The 12,243-nt window shown below is 36.9% G+C and overlaps 1 long non-coding RNA gene across 1 annotated transcript; it reads right to left on the bottom strand.

The window, feature by feature from the left end:
- Nucleotides 1-253: 253 nt before the first annotated feature.
- Nucleotides 254-7,413, bottom strand: LOC130683149 (uncharacterized). Its single transcript, XR_008996761.1, has 3 exons — nt 7,282-7,413; nt 6,934-6,994; nt 254-1,445 (listed from the first exon to the last, which is right to left on the bottom strand). It is a non-coding gene; the product is annotated as an uncharacterized LOC130683149 (long non-coding RNA).
- Between the last annotated feature and the right edge of the window lie 4,830 nt (nt 7,414-12,243).

Raw genomic sequence — 12,243 nt, 5'->3', positions numbered from 1 at the left:
CAAAAGTACTAGGAATAGAATGAGAGAAAGGATCTTAGAAGCACACTGGGTAGTCAGCAGTCCATTAAGGAAACATTACTTACTGTTGCAAGGATTGTGTTTCTTCATCTACTTTAGTTTTACTGTTCTCTGAAGCCTGATTTCAGGGCATGAATTCTTTGTACTGTTCTTTTCTGCTCTTTCTTTCCTACACTGGCAACCTGGTGGCTGTATAGATGCTGATGTAGTGCTTTTCGACAGTACGTGTCTCTTATCTTGACCCTTGTTTGTTTTACATCTTATACTATTTAAACACAAATGTCCAGGTGCCACTTAATTCAGTTTCTCTTTCTTTGTAACCTGTTCTACCACATGAACCCTGGAACAGATCTGATCTCCTGGAGAGTCTGTGGAACATAGTGTCTGTATTTCAGGCCTCCAGTACTGGCAGCACTGAACTTTGGGGGTGCCTAATGGTACCCTCAGTAGACTGTGCCAAGCCTGAGGGATGTAGGTTTAGGGACCTTTTCGAGCCACCAAGAACAGTGAGTTCTGATTCTATGCATTAGGTTTTTAAAGCCCTTGGACTGTGGCATGTCTGTGGGTGCCATTGTACCATATGCCAGAACATCTGTAGCTCTTAGCAGATGGGAAAACATGTGGCAAACATTTGATTTTGCTTGTCAGAAATTTAAGAAAAAAGAGACTTTTTATATGCATAAAATTGGTTCATTAAAATGAACTTTACAAAAATTCCACAGTTTATAATGATTATTTTGTGCATTTAAAATAGGAATAATGTTATTTTGAATTTAAGTGGCCTAAAGAAAATAAATATCCCAAAACTACTACTGAGCACAGAGAAGTGTAAAACAAGGTCGTAGGGGCTGCCATTAATTTTGAGCCCTCACCACATGGCAAGCATGGTATTATGTGATTTATAAGTCTTAAAAATTAATCCCCGTAACAACATAGTAAAATGCACATTATGCTGATCATATTCTGGATAAGGAAACCGAGGCTCACAAAATTCGAGTTTATTGCCCAAGACCACACATCTAGTAGGTGGTGGAAGCTGGAGTTAATTGGGACTCTGCTCAAACCAAAGCATATGCTGTTCAAGAATGTTCAAGAATGTCAGACAGCTTCACAGAGACCCATTATCAGCTGTAGATTGGACTTTCCCTGTGATATCAAAACCTAGTTCGTTTTTACAGAGCGACTACGGAGAGTCACAGCCGTCGCCAACAGTCCGTCGCTGCCCTGTTCTCTCCTCGGCGTGCACACCCACGGGCCGCAAGGAGGCGCAGCTTGAACCCATCCCTGCAGGCTGAAACATCTGTCCTTGGAGGTTTCTGCTTGGAGCTTTGAAACCACTGTTTCCTCTGTCAATAGTGTCTTTACAGAGTTGGCAAATCTCTTCCCGTTGGCAGCCATCCTGGGCTTTCCCTGTTTCTCAGCTTCAGCTGTTCAGGCACTTGGTGCACAGCCCATATTAAAAATCAACCATCCCAAATGTAACATACAGATTTGATGACAGCATGGACACGCTTATTCACATACTACAGCAGTGGACAAACACAGGCATAGACTAGAATTTTATTTTTATAGATCATTTTTGAAAACTCAGAGCTCTGTCTCTTTTCCACTGAAGAGAGATGACTCCACATACTTGGTATCATGTATACAATAGCTGGTCTCCTCCTGTGGCGGGCATTGCTGGTGCTCACTGACTCGCCTCTCTACCTCCTGGGTGCCCAGGAGACCTCGCTCCCCAGCCACACAGCTGTGTGGAGTCTGTGACTGGCTCCTGCCAATGAAATATCAGCAGAAGGGGAATATGTACTTTTGGGTTTCCCTGCTTACCTACACTGACATCTTGTTGCCCTTAGGATAAGTACCAAACCCTAAATATGGTGTAAAAGTCTTTTCATGATCAGCCTGCCTGCACCACTCCACCCCTTCTCTTACTATTTCCTGCCTTGATCTCTGTCTCAACCAGCCTGAAGCTTCCAGACAGCACTAAGCTGTTCCTCATCACAGGCTCTTCATTCAGGTGACAGTCATCTCCTCCAAGGTTGGTCCGCTCTAACTTCCAAAGCATGGTTTAGGTGTCCTTCCTATGCATTTTCATAGCACTCTACATGCTCCTAAGGATACCAGTTATCACACTTTACTGAAAGGTCCTTCTTGCTTGTTTGTTTCCCTGAGTTATATGCCCTTTGGGAGGAACAACAGATGTGCCTTCATTCATTCATCCATTTAATATTTATTTCCAGCTCTAAATACTGATCTTACCCCTGAAAAAGTTCCTCCTGTTCTTCCTCATAACTTCCTCATTTTCCCTTTTAGAGAAATTACTACCAGGCATCTTTGAATCTTCTTTTTTCACTTCCCTTCCCATATCTTATCCAACAGCAAGTCTTGTTGGCTTTACCTCCCAAATTATGCATCCGTCCATTTCACTCCTTCTGCACTGTTACCTCCTTAATCCAATATATTGTTTTAGATTATGAAAATGCCATTCAAATTGGACTCCTTACTTCTACTCTTGCTCCCTCTTTGTGAAATCAGGTATGTATTATATTGTTTCCCTACTTGAAACCTGCCAATAGTTTCCTATAGTAGAACTTAATGCAAACTCCTCATCATGGCCAGTGGCCCTGTGTGAGTTGGCCACTACCTGTTGCTTTGACCTCACCTCACATATGCTCAGGACATTACAAGCACTCTGGCTTTGCTGCTGTTCCTTGAGCAAAACAAGGTCCTTGCTTTGCATGTGTGTCCATTGTGCTACCTGAATATCCCAGTGTGATGCTACAGTGTGCTTGGGGGAAGTAATAAAGGAGCAAATGCAGTGACATGCCATGTTCATTACCAGTTTGTTTGTTTGTTTGTTTGTTTTTCCCTACATCAGAAAACTGCTGCTTGTAATTAGTTTTGTAGTCGTATATATTTTTTTCAGCTGAAGAGAAGTAGACTAAATCACTACGTAATGTTTTCTGAGCTGAGGGGTATCACTGCAGCCAGGATAAATTCCTGTTCTCCTGGTATGGAAACTTGCTCATTGGCAGAGCTGATGAGGAATTAAGTGTACAGAGACAACTGACTGAAATCAAAGCTACTTAGTATTTCATTCTCCAAGGCTCTCCCCTATTCTTTCAACAACATCACTGGTATGGAAAATTTAGTAATAACCAGAAAGCAATTTGGATAGGATCTCTCAAAATAGTGTAAGAAAAAATATTTGACTGGGAATGTGACAAATAAAAACTGAAAGTTGGTTCAGATGAGAAATATTTTACCATGAATGAGGCAAAAAGCAAGATACAGCATCTTTATAAAGTTAGTTTAATAGTGGCTACCCTGAAATAAATGCTCAAAGTAGAGATAAGACAATAAAAGGTGAATACGATATTAAGTTGGCAGCACTCAGTAATGTGAGAAATAAAATGAAATGAAAAACAGAAGAATTAGCAAAAAGAAAACTGAAGATTATATTCTGCTACAAATGGAGTTAGGGATATGAAAGACAGGTATGAGGAAATTGAACAAATGAGTAAAAAAAGTCAAGAGAAGAATAGAATATGCTAGAAGGTCAAAGGAGATATCATATATACATTGATATTCCTTAAGAACAGAATGGAAATGAACAAAAATATTAAAATATATGAGGCTACAATTTATTACAGAATTGTGGATTAGATTCTCTGAATGGTACTCCCACTAAAAACAGCTGAAATGCTGGGTAACATATATCTTTTCAAATGTATCACTGAGCTGACAAGAAAATAAACCCATATGGGTTGAAGCCAAAGGGAAAGCAGGAATATTGGGAGAAGGTTTTCCCTGAGGATATCCTAAGTGACCCTGAGATTCAGGTGGTTTGATTCTTAATACTTTAACATAGTTTGAAACTACAAAAAAGATACAAGAAGAGCAAAAAAAAACCTATTTTTGGTTGTCCCAGGTACCCGATTCAGCTTTTGTTGACTGTCCCAGTAGTGTTTTCTTACAGCAAAAGGTACAATCCTGGATTATGCATTATACCCATTGTCATGTCTTTCTGTTCTTTCAACCTGGAGCTATACTTCAGTCCTTGACTTTCACTCTTAATAGTTTTGCAGATTCTAGGCCAGTCATTTGCAGAATCTCCCTCAATTTGACTTAGTCTGTTGTTTCCTTATCACTGGTTCCAGATTATGTATTTCTATCTGAATCATATTGGGTGGCACATGACACCCATTTGTCACATTATTGATTGTGTTAAATTTGGTCACCTCGTTAAGATGCTGCCTGGCAGGTTTCTCTACTATGAAGTTACTCCCAAATCTCCCTCCCCTTTCAATAATTATTTTGTGAAGACATAGAGACTGTACATAATCCTGTTCCTTAATTACCTTTCACCAACAAATTTTAGCATGCATTAATGTTTCTTTTTAATTATTACTAGATTTAATTATTACTAGTATGGTTGTCAAATGGTGATTTTTCTAATATAGCATTACTTCAGTAAATAAGAAGTTTCCTTTCTTTATACTTATTTATTAATTTTTATATGGTCTTCTGGGTTTCTATTTTATTAAGATATAATCCATTATTGTCACTATTCATTTTCATGCTTTAATTTTCCCAGATTTAACCAATGGGAGTGACTTTAAGCTAGCTTCTGTGTTCTTTTGCCATGCAAAGTACTTGCAAATAATATGCAAGTTTATTTGCATACTTCCTTATCATCTGGTACAAGATATTCCAGGTTCATCTTGCTCTGCATGTGCCCTTGCTCTGGATTCACTAGTTTTCCAAGGATCCCTGGTTCTATTTAGTGGAACAAAATAAAGGTTTAGCTGGGAGCTGTGCAGGGTGTTATTGAGGTATCACTCTTTCCAAACTCGTATCAGTGGGAATTCAGAGATATATGTTATGTACATACATATGTACACTCACATTCACAAGAAACCATACATTTACATTTATTCCTTTAACTAGATATATGTTTACAGCCATGCATTCTCATGGCTATCTCTAGTTCCATTATAACAACACAAGATTTATTCTAGCTTTTCACCGTTTGATATTTGTACCTCCTCTTCTGATGAGAAAGCTAGTTCTCATTGTCTCGATCTCCCTTTATATAGCCAATGTTCTCATTCTGCTGGTTGTTAATCCTCTCCTGCAGGTGTCCCTAGGACACCACCTCTTTCAGGCCTATATAATGGCTTTTTGATGAAGAAAAGGAAGGAAGTCAATTTTTTTAATTAAAAAGGGGAAGAGAAGAAGAAGGGAACTGAACTCTCATTCCCAAAGTTCCAAAGGGCTTGACGGACAGGAGATCAAAAACCAGGGCCTCCTCAGCGTGAAGAATGTAAGCGAAGACTTCTAGCACTAGAACCTCAAAAACCCCTATTTCGGTGCAGTGGAAACCAAGGATTAGCCTTGCTGCACAGAAGTGGACGTAACTTTGACATAGGTTGGAAGGGGAAAATAACTCCCTTGATCATCGGTACTACAAGTTAATCCTCACATACGTTTGTTACCTGGATTCAGTTGATCTGTTTGTTTCAAAAATATTTCAGGCAGGACCACTTGAAATTCAGTGAGAAATCTTTAAGAGTATAATTGATTTTTTTGTTCACAAACAGAGACAGAAAATGTCTTCTGGCTACTGCTATGAAGTACAAGTAAAACCTTTCAATATGTGAAGAAAATCAGTCAGCCTTAAATTATGTACCTGGTGAAAATATCTTTCAAGAATATTGGTAAACTAAAGTCACTTTCAGACAATAACAGAACATTTATCACTAATAAATTCATGTAGAGGGTATTTTAAAGATTATGCTAAGGCAGAAGAAAAATTATACTTTGGGAAAGTTCCAAGAGGTGAGAAAAAATGGTGAACTAAGATATTAGCAACTGTGAGGAAAAATCTAAAGAAACATTTGTTGATGGGGAAAGAAAGTTTTCTGGATTGCATAGGCAGAAATTAAAAATATGAAACTGAGAAATTAAGAGAAAGGAAGGATAGTGAGATACAGTCTAACAAATATGTTAGTGAAATACAGTCTAACATATATCATGCAATGTGTCATGGTAGAATTAATACAAGATAGAACTAAGATACAAGAAAACAATAGCATTTGAGTTAGTAGAGGCTATCAGATTTGAAGTGTTCTGATTCTTACATTTGGGGAGAGGAGGATAAGGATTTTGATTAACATTAGACTTGGTCTGAATTTGATTATGCATGGAACGCATCAAAATAATTGTAAAATGATAATATATAAATTAATAGAGGAGACAAATGGATTGAGAAAAAGAAAAATAACTTTTCCCAATCAAATAACCCAAGACAGGAAAAAGTGGGAAAATCAGGACAATAAGAAGTGCAAATAAGATGGTAGAAATAAAATTTGTTAGTAATCAAAACAAATATAAATCAAATACACTCTCCTGTTACAATAGTTAGAAGACAAGATTTTAAAAATCGAAATTTGTGATATTTATAGAAGAATTGGCTAAAACAAAAGGATAATAAAAGGATATTAAAAGCTTGAGAGAAAAAGAAGTGTGGATTATGCATTATACCCATTGTCATATCTTTCTGTTTCTTTCAACCTGGAGCTGTACTTCAGTCCTTGACTTTCACTCTTGATAGTTTTGCAGATTCTAGGCCAGTCATTTGCAGAATCTCCCTCAATTTGACTTAGTCTGTTGTTTACATATTAACATATTAACAGTTACATATTAACCAAAAGAAAGTGAAAGTAGCTGGATCAATGTCAGGCAAAATAGACTTTGAGATAAAATTAGACTTCAAAGGTGATTTTTTATAAAAAAGGTAACATTATTTTATGGCCTCACTCCATAATGAAATAATGTTTGATTCACTTGGGGGAAATGACAGTTCTGAACTGAAAATATGGCTTCAAAATAAATAAAACAAAATTGACTTACAAAGAGAAATGGGAAAATCCATCATCCAGGGAGAATGTATGTATCATACTTCTTTCAGTACCTGGTAAAAGAAGCAGTCAAAAAACCAGTTAAACATGTAAATTTGAACAATGATTTAGAAACTAATGACAGCATGTATTAAGCAATTAGAGAATATATCTAGTGTCAGCCCAAAGATATTCCTATTAGTTACTAATGAGAAAGGATTAAAATTTAAAAATTCATAGTCTCAGTTCAAAGCCCTAGACAAAAGCTTATTCCTCAGTCTTCACCTTTGTGTTTTTCGATTTCCCTCCTAGACTTCAAATATTTATACATAATGAAGTTGGCTGTATTTGAATAAAAAACCTGCTGAGAGTGACTTTTTGTTTTCCTCCATCTGTGTCTAATTGGATATCCTTTTTTTTCATGGGCTGGTCAACTGGAGTAAAGCTTGTCTACCAGCAAAACAGATTGTAAATTCCCATCCAGATTTGTGATCAGACAGGCTTTAACAAGAGTGTTTTTAATTTTATCTGAGACAGACAGAATGTTCCTGCATAAAGTATGTCTTGAATGTTCACAGAATAGTTCCCACTAAGAAGCTACTAATTTACTATACGTATTTTTCTTTTAACTTTTTTTTCCTATCATGTCCTCTCCTCACGTTGGGGCTTGTGAGAGTGACCGTATGACCATTATATACAGATATTTTAGTTAAAAATAACTTATCTTCTGATACTGCATTGGCATCTGGTTCATGAAGATGGAGAGGTATCTATGTATTTTTCTTTCTCTTCAGGGAAACAATGGATAGTCACATAGCAAACATATGTAGCATATGTCACATAAACACCTGTAGCAGATTTCATCTTTCATAAAATGTTTCAAGAGAAACAACTTCCATTAGTCTGAGATGACTTCTTTTCTACTCTAAAGAGATATTCCACCTACTAAAATACAGTGCAACTACTGTCGTTCATGGAATTGGCTGGAAAATAAACCTTAGGAAAGCTTCCTATAGAAGAAAGAAATGTGACATGTTGAATGGTTAAAAGTTCTGGCTTATTTCTGTGGAGGTTCAAAATTCCTTATCTCTTCTTTCCCTCAACAAGTTCTTATTTTAAAAGTTGATATAATTCATCTCTATTTCCTGGTCTCTTTCTCCTATTAACCTTAGAAAAGGTTCTATATGTTTATTATTTTCAATGTCATTGAGGTATAATAATTGACATATATAAATTATATATATTTAAGGTGTACAACTTAATGTTTTGATAAAAGTATATGCATTATGAAATGATTGGCACAGTGAGGCTAATGAACATACCCATCACCTCATACTCATTTCCTTCTGTCCTTCCTTTATCTCTTTTATTGTGATGACAACACTTAAGATCTACCTGCTTAGTAAATTTCATGTATACAATTCAGAATTATTAACTATTGTCACCATGCTGTACATTAGATTTCCAGGACTTATTTATCTTGAATAATTGAAACATCTTCCTTCCTCATCGTTCCTGGAACCTACATTCTACTTTCTGCTTATGAGTTTGACCTTTTTAGATTCAGTGCATGATGAGATTATACAGTATGTCTTTCCATGGCTGCCTTATTTCACTCAGCGTAATGTCCTCCAGGTTCATCCACATTGTCACAAATGGCTGGATTTCCTTCTTTATAAAGGCCAAATAATATTCCATTGTTTATATACTACATTTTCTTGTGTTTATCCAGGATGTGGAGATGGGCTTTCTTTTCCCTTGGCACTGAAAATAAGACTGTTGAATGTAACCTACCCTTTCCACTGAGACATGTTAACACATGTGCAGGAGTCTCAAAGCTGATTCAGAATAGAACTTCCTCCCAAATCAACTAGATAGGTGACTAAATTCCCACTTTCAGGTTGTAAGGTTGTAACATGTGTTTGCAGATAACTCAGTACTTCACACCTGCTCACTGCCCCAGACAAATCTGTGGGAATGTTCGGTGTGAATGTATTTTGTGTATAAGCATCTGTATCAGAAGACTTAACCCTAAGGCACCCCACAATGACTGCCTTAGTATTGACAATGCTGATATGTACAGAGGAGAGATTCTAAAACCTGAATGTGCATACATCACCTAGGGGAATATTGTTAAATACAGAATCTGATTCAGTTTCAGATGGGGCCTGAGGTTCTACATTTAAAACAAGTCCCCAGGTGATGCTATACTGCTTGTCTTAGGGCCATACTTTGAGTAGCAAGAGCACAGAGATTCACCTCTTTACATGGGATTCTCCAATAGCTGCATGGAGAAGGTGTGAACACCTTGTGAAGACAAGAAAGAGAGGTTGAGAGGATTTATCTGATGCTGTCATGCAGCCGTAAGTCTTCTGATGAAGATTTTTTCTTTCTGTTCTTCAATTGCATTCCTCTTAGGAAATAATCATCTTCTTTATTTCTTGAATTACTATTTTTGTGTATTTGGAATTCATGTAGTAGCAACTCCTGTCCTTAGGCATTTTGTACCATCTTTGTAAGTTATTTTCAAAATGGTAGTATTCAAGTAAACCATAACACAAGTTAGCACTAAGCTTTAACTTAGTGAAACCTAGTTTGGGCTTATTTTTATCCAGTCCTTCAGATATGACAGTCCCACTGTGTTCTGTACATCTGTAAATCTGGAGGGAAGATTCTGGGGCAAAATACATTTGAAACTGAAATCAGTCAAAGGGAGAAATAAAGTGGGAGAAACCCGTTTATTTCTTTCAAGCAGTCGTTCACTTCTGCTCTCCCGTGTCTCTCGTGACCTGGTGCAGAAAAAGAAGCAGCCCCCACCCAATCTCTCCTGTCCAGGTAAGTCCTCCTCACCCCTGTAATCACCTATTGATATGGAGATGGGTACTCCTCTCCACCCGCTTGAAACACACATTGTGTGGAGATACACTAAAGCCAGGCAAGAGATTCTGGAAATACTGTAATTTTACCCACAACATCTGACTGCAATACAACTTTGTGTTGACAGACTTGCAGAACACGGCTTGTTCTGCAAACATAAGGCCAAGGAACTGACATGTTTATAGGACCTCCTGCCAAAGACAAGTTTGGGGTCTTACATCAGTTTTGTGAAAGAAATTCTGCCATAAGTTTTTAACCTGGGCTGCCATTAAGAAATTACTTTTGTTGGGCAAAACACTACTGTTGGGCACCACCCCCGGAGAGTCTGACCAGTTGTTTTGGGTTGGGCTTGGCCTTACATGTTAGGTACACTAGTTGTTTCTAAAATGAAATGGGGGCTGAGAACTACTGTCTTAAAAGAACTGATTCTTAAGCACCCATGTACTCCGCACAATTAAATCACAATTTCTGAGTGGAGTCCAAACATGGGTATTTTTGAAAAGTTCCTACATGATTTTAACGTGGGGTATGTTTGAAAATCACTGCACCAACATTTTCCTAACAAGTTCATTATCTTTGAGATGTGTGACTTGTATTAGTGTTTTGGTGAAAAAAGGAGCTGTTGTCTTTCTCCCTATAAGATTAATGAGAATTACCACAGAGGGTCGGGGCTTAGCTTTGGTTAAATAATAACTCTGAAAATTGAAGCAACAAGAAAAGGGTACCAGTAAGATGAGGCCAGTTTGTACATGTTTAAATCAGTGGTTTCTAAACAAGAATGAGACAGTTATTTGTCAAATAACTCTCAGCTAATCCTAATTGTACTAATCTTAATGCATGTTTGTGTTATGCATCTTTCCCATCATAAGTAATAAGAATTCTAGGATGTAAAGGTAAGGGAAGTTTGAGACCCTGGATTAGGTAAATTGTTAAAAATTACTATCTGATGAATTCTACCTTCCATGTTTTCCCCTGTGGTGATTTTTTCTGTGTGCAAGGTCATGCTGCTTCGCCATGAAGCTATTTTAGCCTCATAGATCTTGGTTTCTTATCAGGTTTGATGCCCCCTTGATATGAAACAGCAGTTACAAATAATTCATAATATACTGTTCCTGGATTAAAATGGAGTATGACTAAAATTCATTACTCAGTGTAGGTGGTGTTACAGAAAAACTGAGGCTATTTTCTACAGTACAATGAAATATTTTCAAATTCCAAATACAAAGCAGGGGTAAAAGCCTGTCTACCACTTCCTTCCAGGGAGGCATTGAGCTTTAAGTTTTTCTCTTCATAATTTATTTAGGGAGAACTTCAGTTCCTGCCCAAGTTGAAGACAAAAATCAAAATTTAGAGGTGAGGATTTTGATAGTTGTTTAGTTTATAATATTCTAGAGAGATTTGACATCATGCAAAATAATTATTTAAACTAACAACTATTTATTTTCACAAAACATATACTCATGAGTTAGCCAGTTGGTTATTGATAAGCAGGCAGTAAATAGCTCCATCTCATTCAATTTCTTTCCCTTTACCAAGACCCTCCATTTGGAAGAAATCTTGATTTTCATGTGCCCTCAAAGAACAAAGAAAGGGAAGGGGCAAAGGAATTCTTCCAGTGACTTATTGCTGTTGTTATTACCACATAAATGCAGATCTCATGATGACAGTGCCTCATAACTCATGGGTGCTAACCAAAAAAAAAATTAAAGAACTATTAAAAAATGTGATGGGCCTTGTGGTGAACCATGAGATGCTAAGGTCCCTGATAAGTTTGTGCCAGAGTGACAGGTGTTTTTCTCGAATTCTTGCCAACCTCTCCCACTTTGTCTTGTAGAACTTCCTTCTGTCTACTCTGTGGTTAAATTAAACTTAAATTTCTTTTTGTTTTTTGCAATGAGGTTATACCCTTCCTGGCCTCTGGATTTTTGCACATGTTGGTTCCCTTTGCCTAGATCAGAGATTCTCAAATTGTTTGTTCTCAGGATCCCTCAACACACTCAAAGATTATTGAGCACCCAAATACCTTTCATTGACATAGGTTATATTATTATATCTAACACATTAGAATGGAGCTGAAGAAATTTTAAATTATTTATTAATTTTCTAATATAACATAAATTCATTACATTATTACAAAAACATTTTTTGAAAAGTAAACTATATCTTTCAAAACACACTAGAGAAAGGGGTAGCATTGTTTTATGTTTTTCAAATCTCGTTCATATCTGTCTTAATAGAAGACAGGTGGATTTGTATATATGCTTCATTCAGTCGTTTGCAATATATTGCTTTGGTTTAAGTATGTGAGCAAAATCCAGCCTCAAATATATGGCTGGAAAAGGGAGATGTAGTGTAGTAGCCTTTTTGGAAAATTGTGAATATTCTTCTTTGTTACTACACCAACATTCAACAACAGGTACCTTCCAGCTTAGTTGTGCTGTAGCTT

This window comes from Manis pentadactyla, chromosome 3, assembly GCF_030020395.1.
Source record: "Manis pentadactyla isolate mManPen7 chromosome 3, mManPen7.hap1, whole genome shotgun sequence".
NCBI lineage: Eukaryota > Metazoa > Chordata > Mammalia > Pholidota > Manidae > Manis > Manis pentadactyla.
This window is presented reverse-complemented; position numbering and strand designations above follow the sequence as displayed.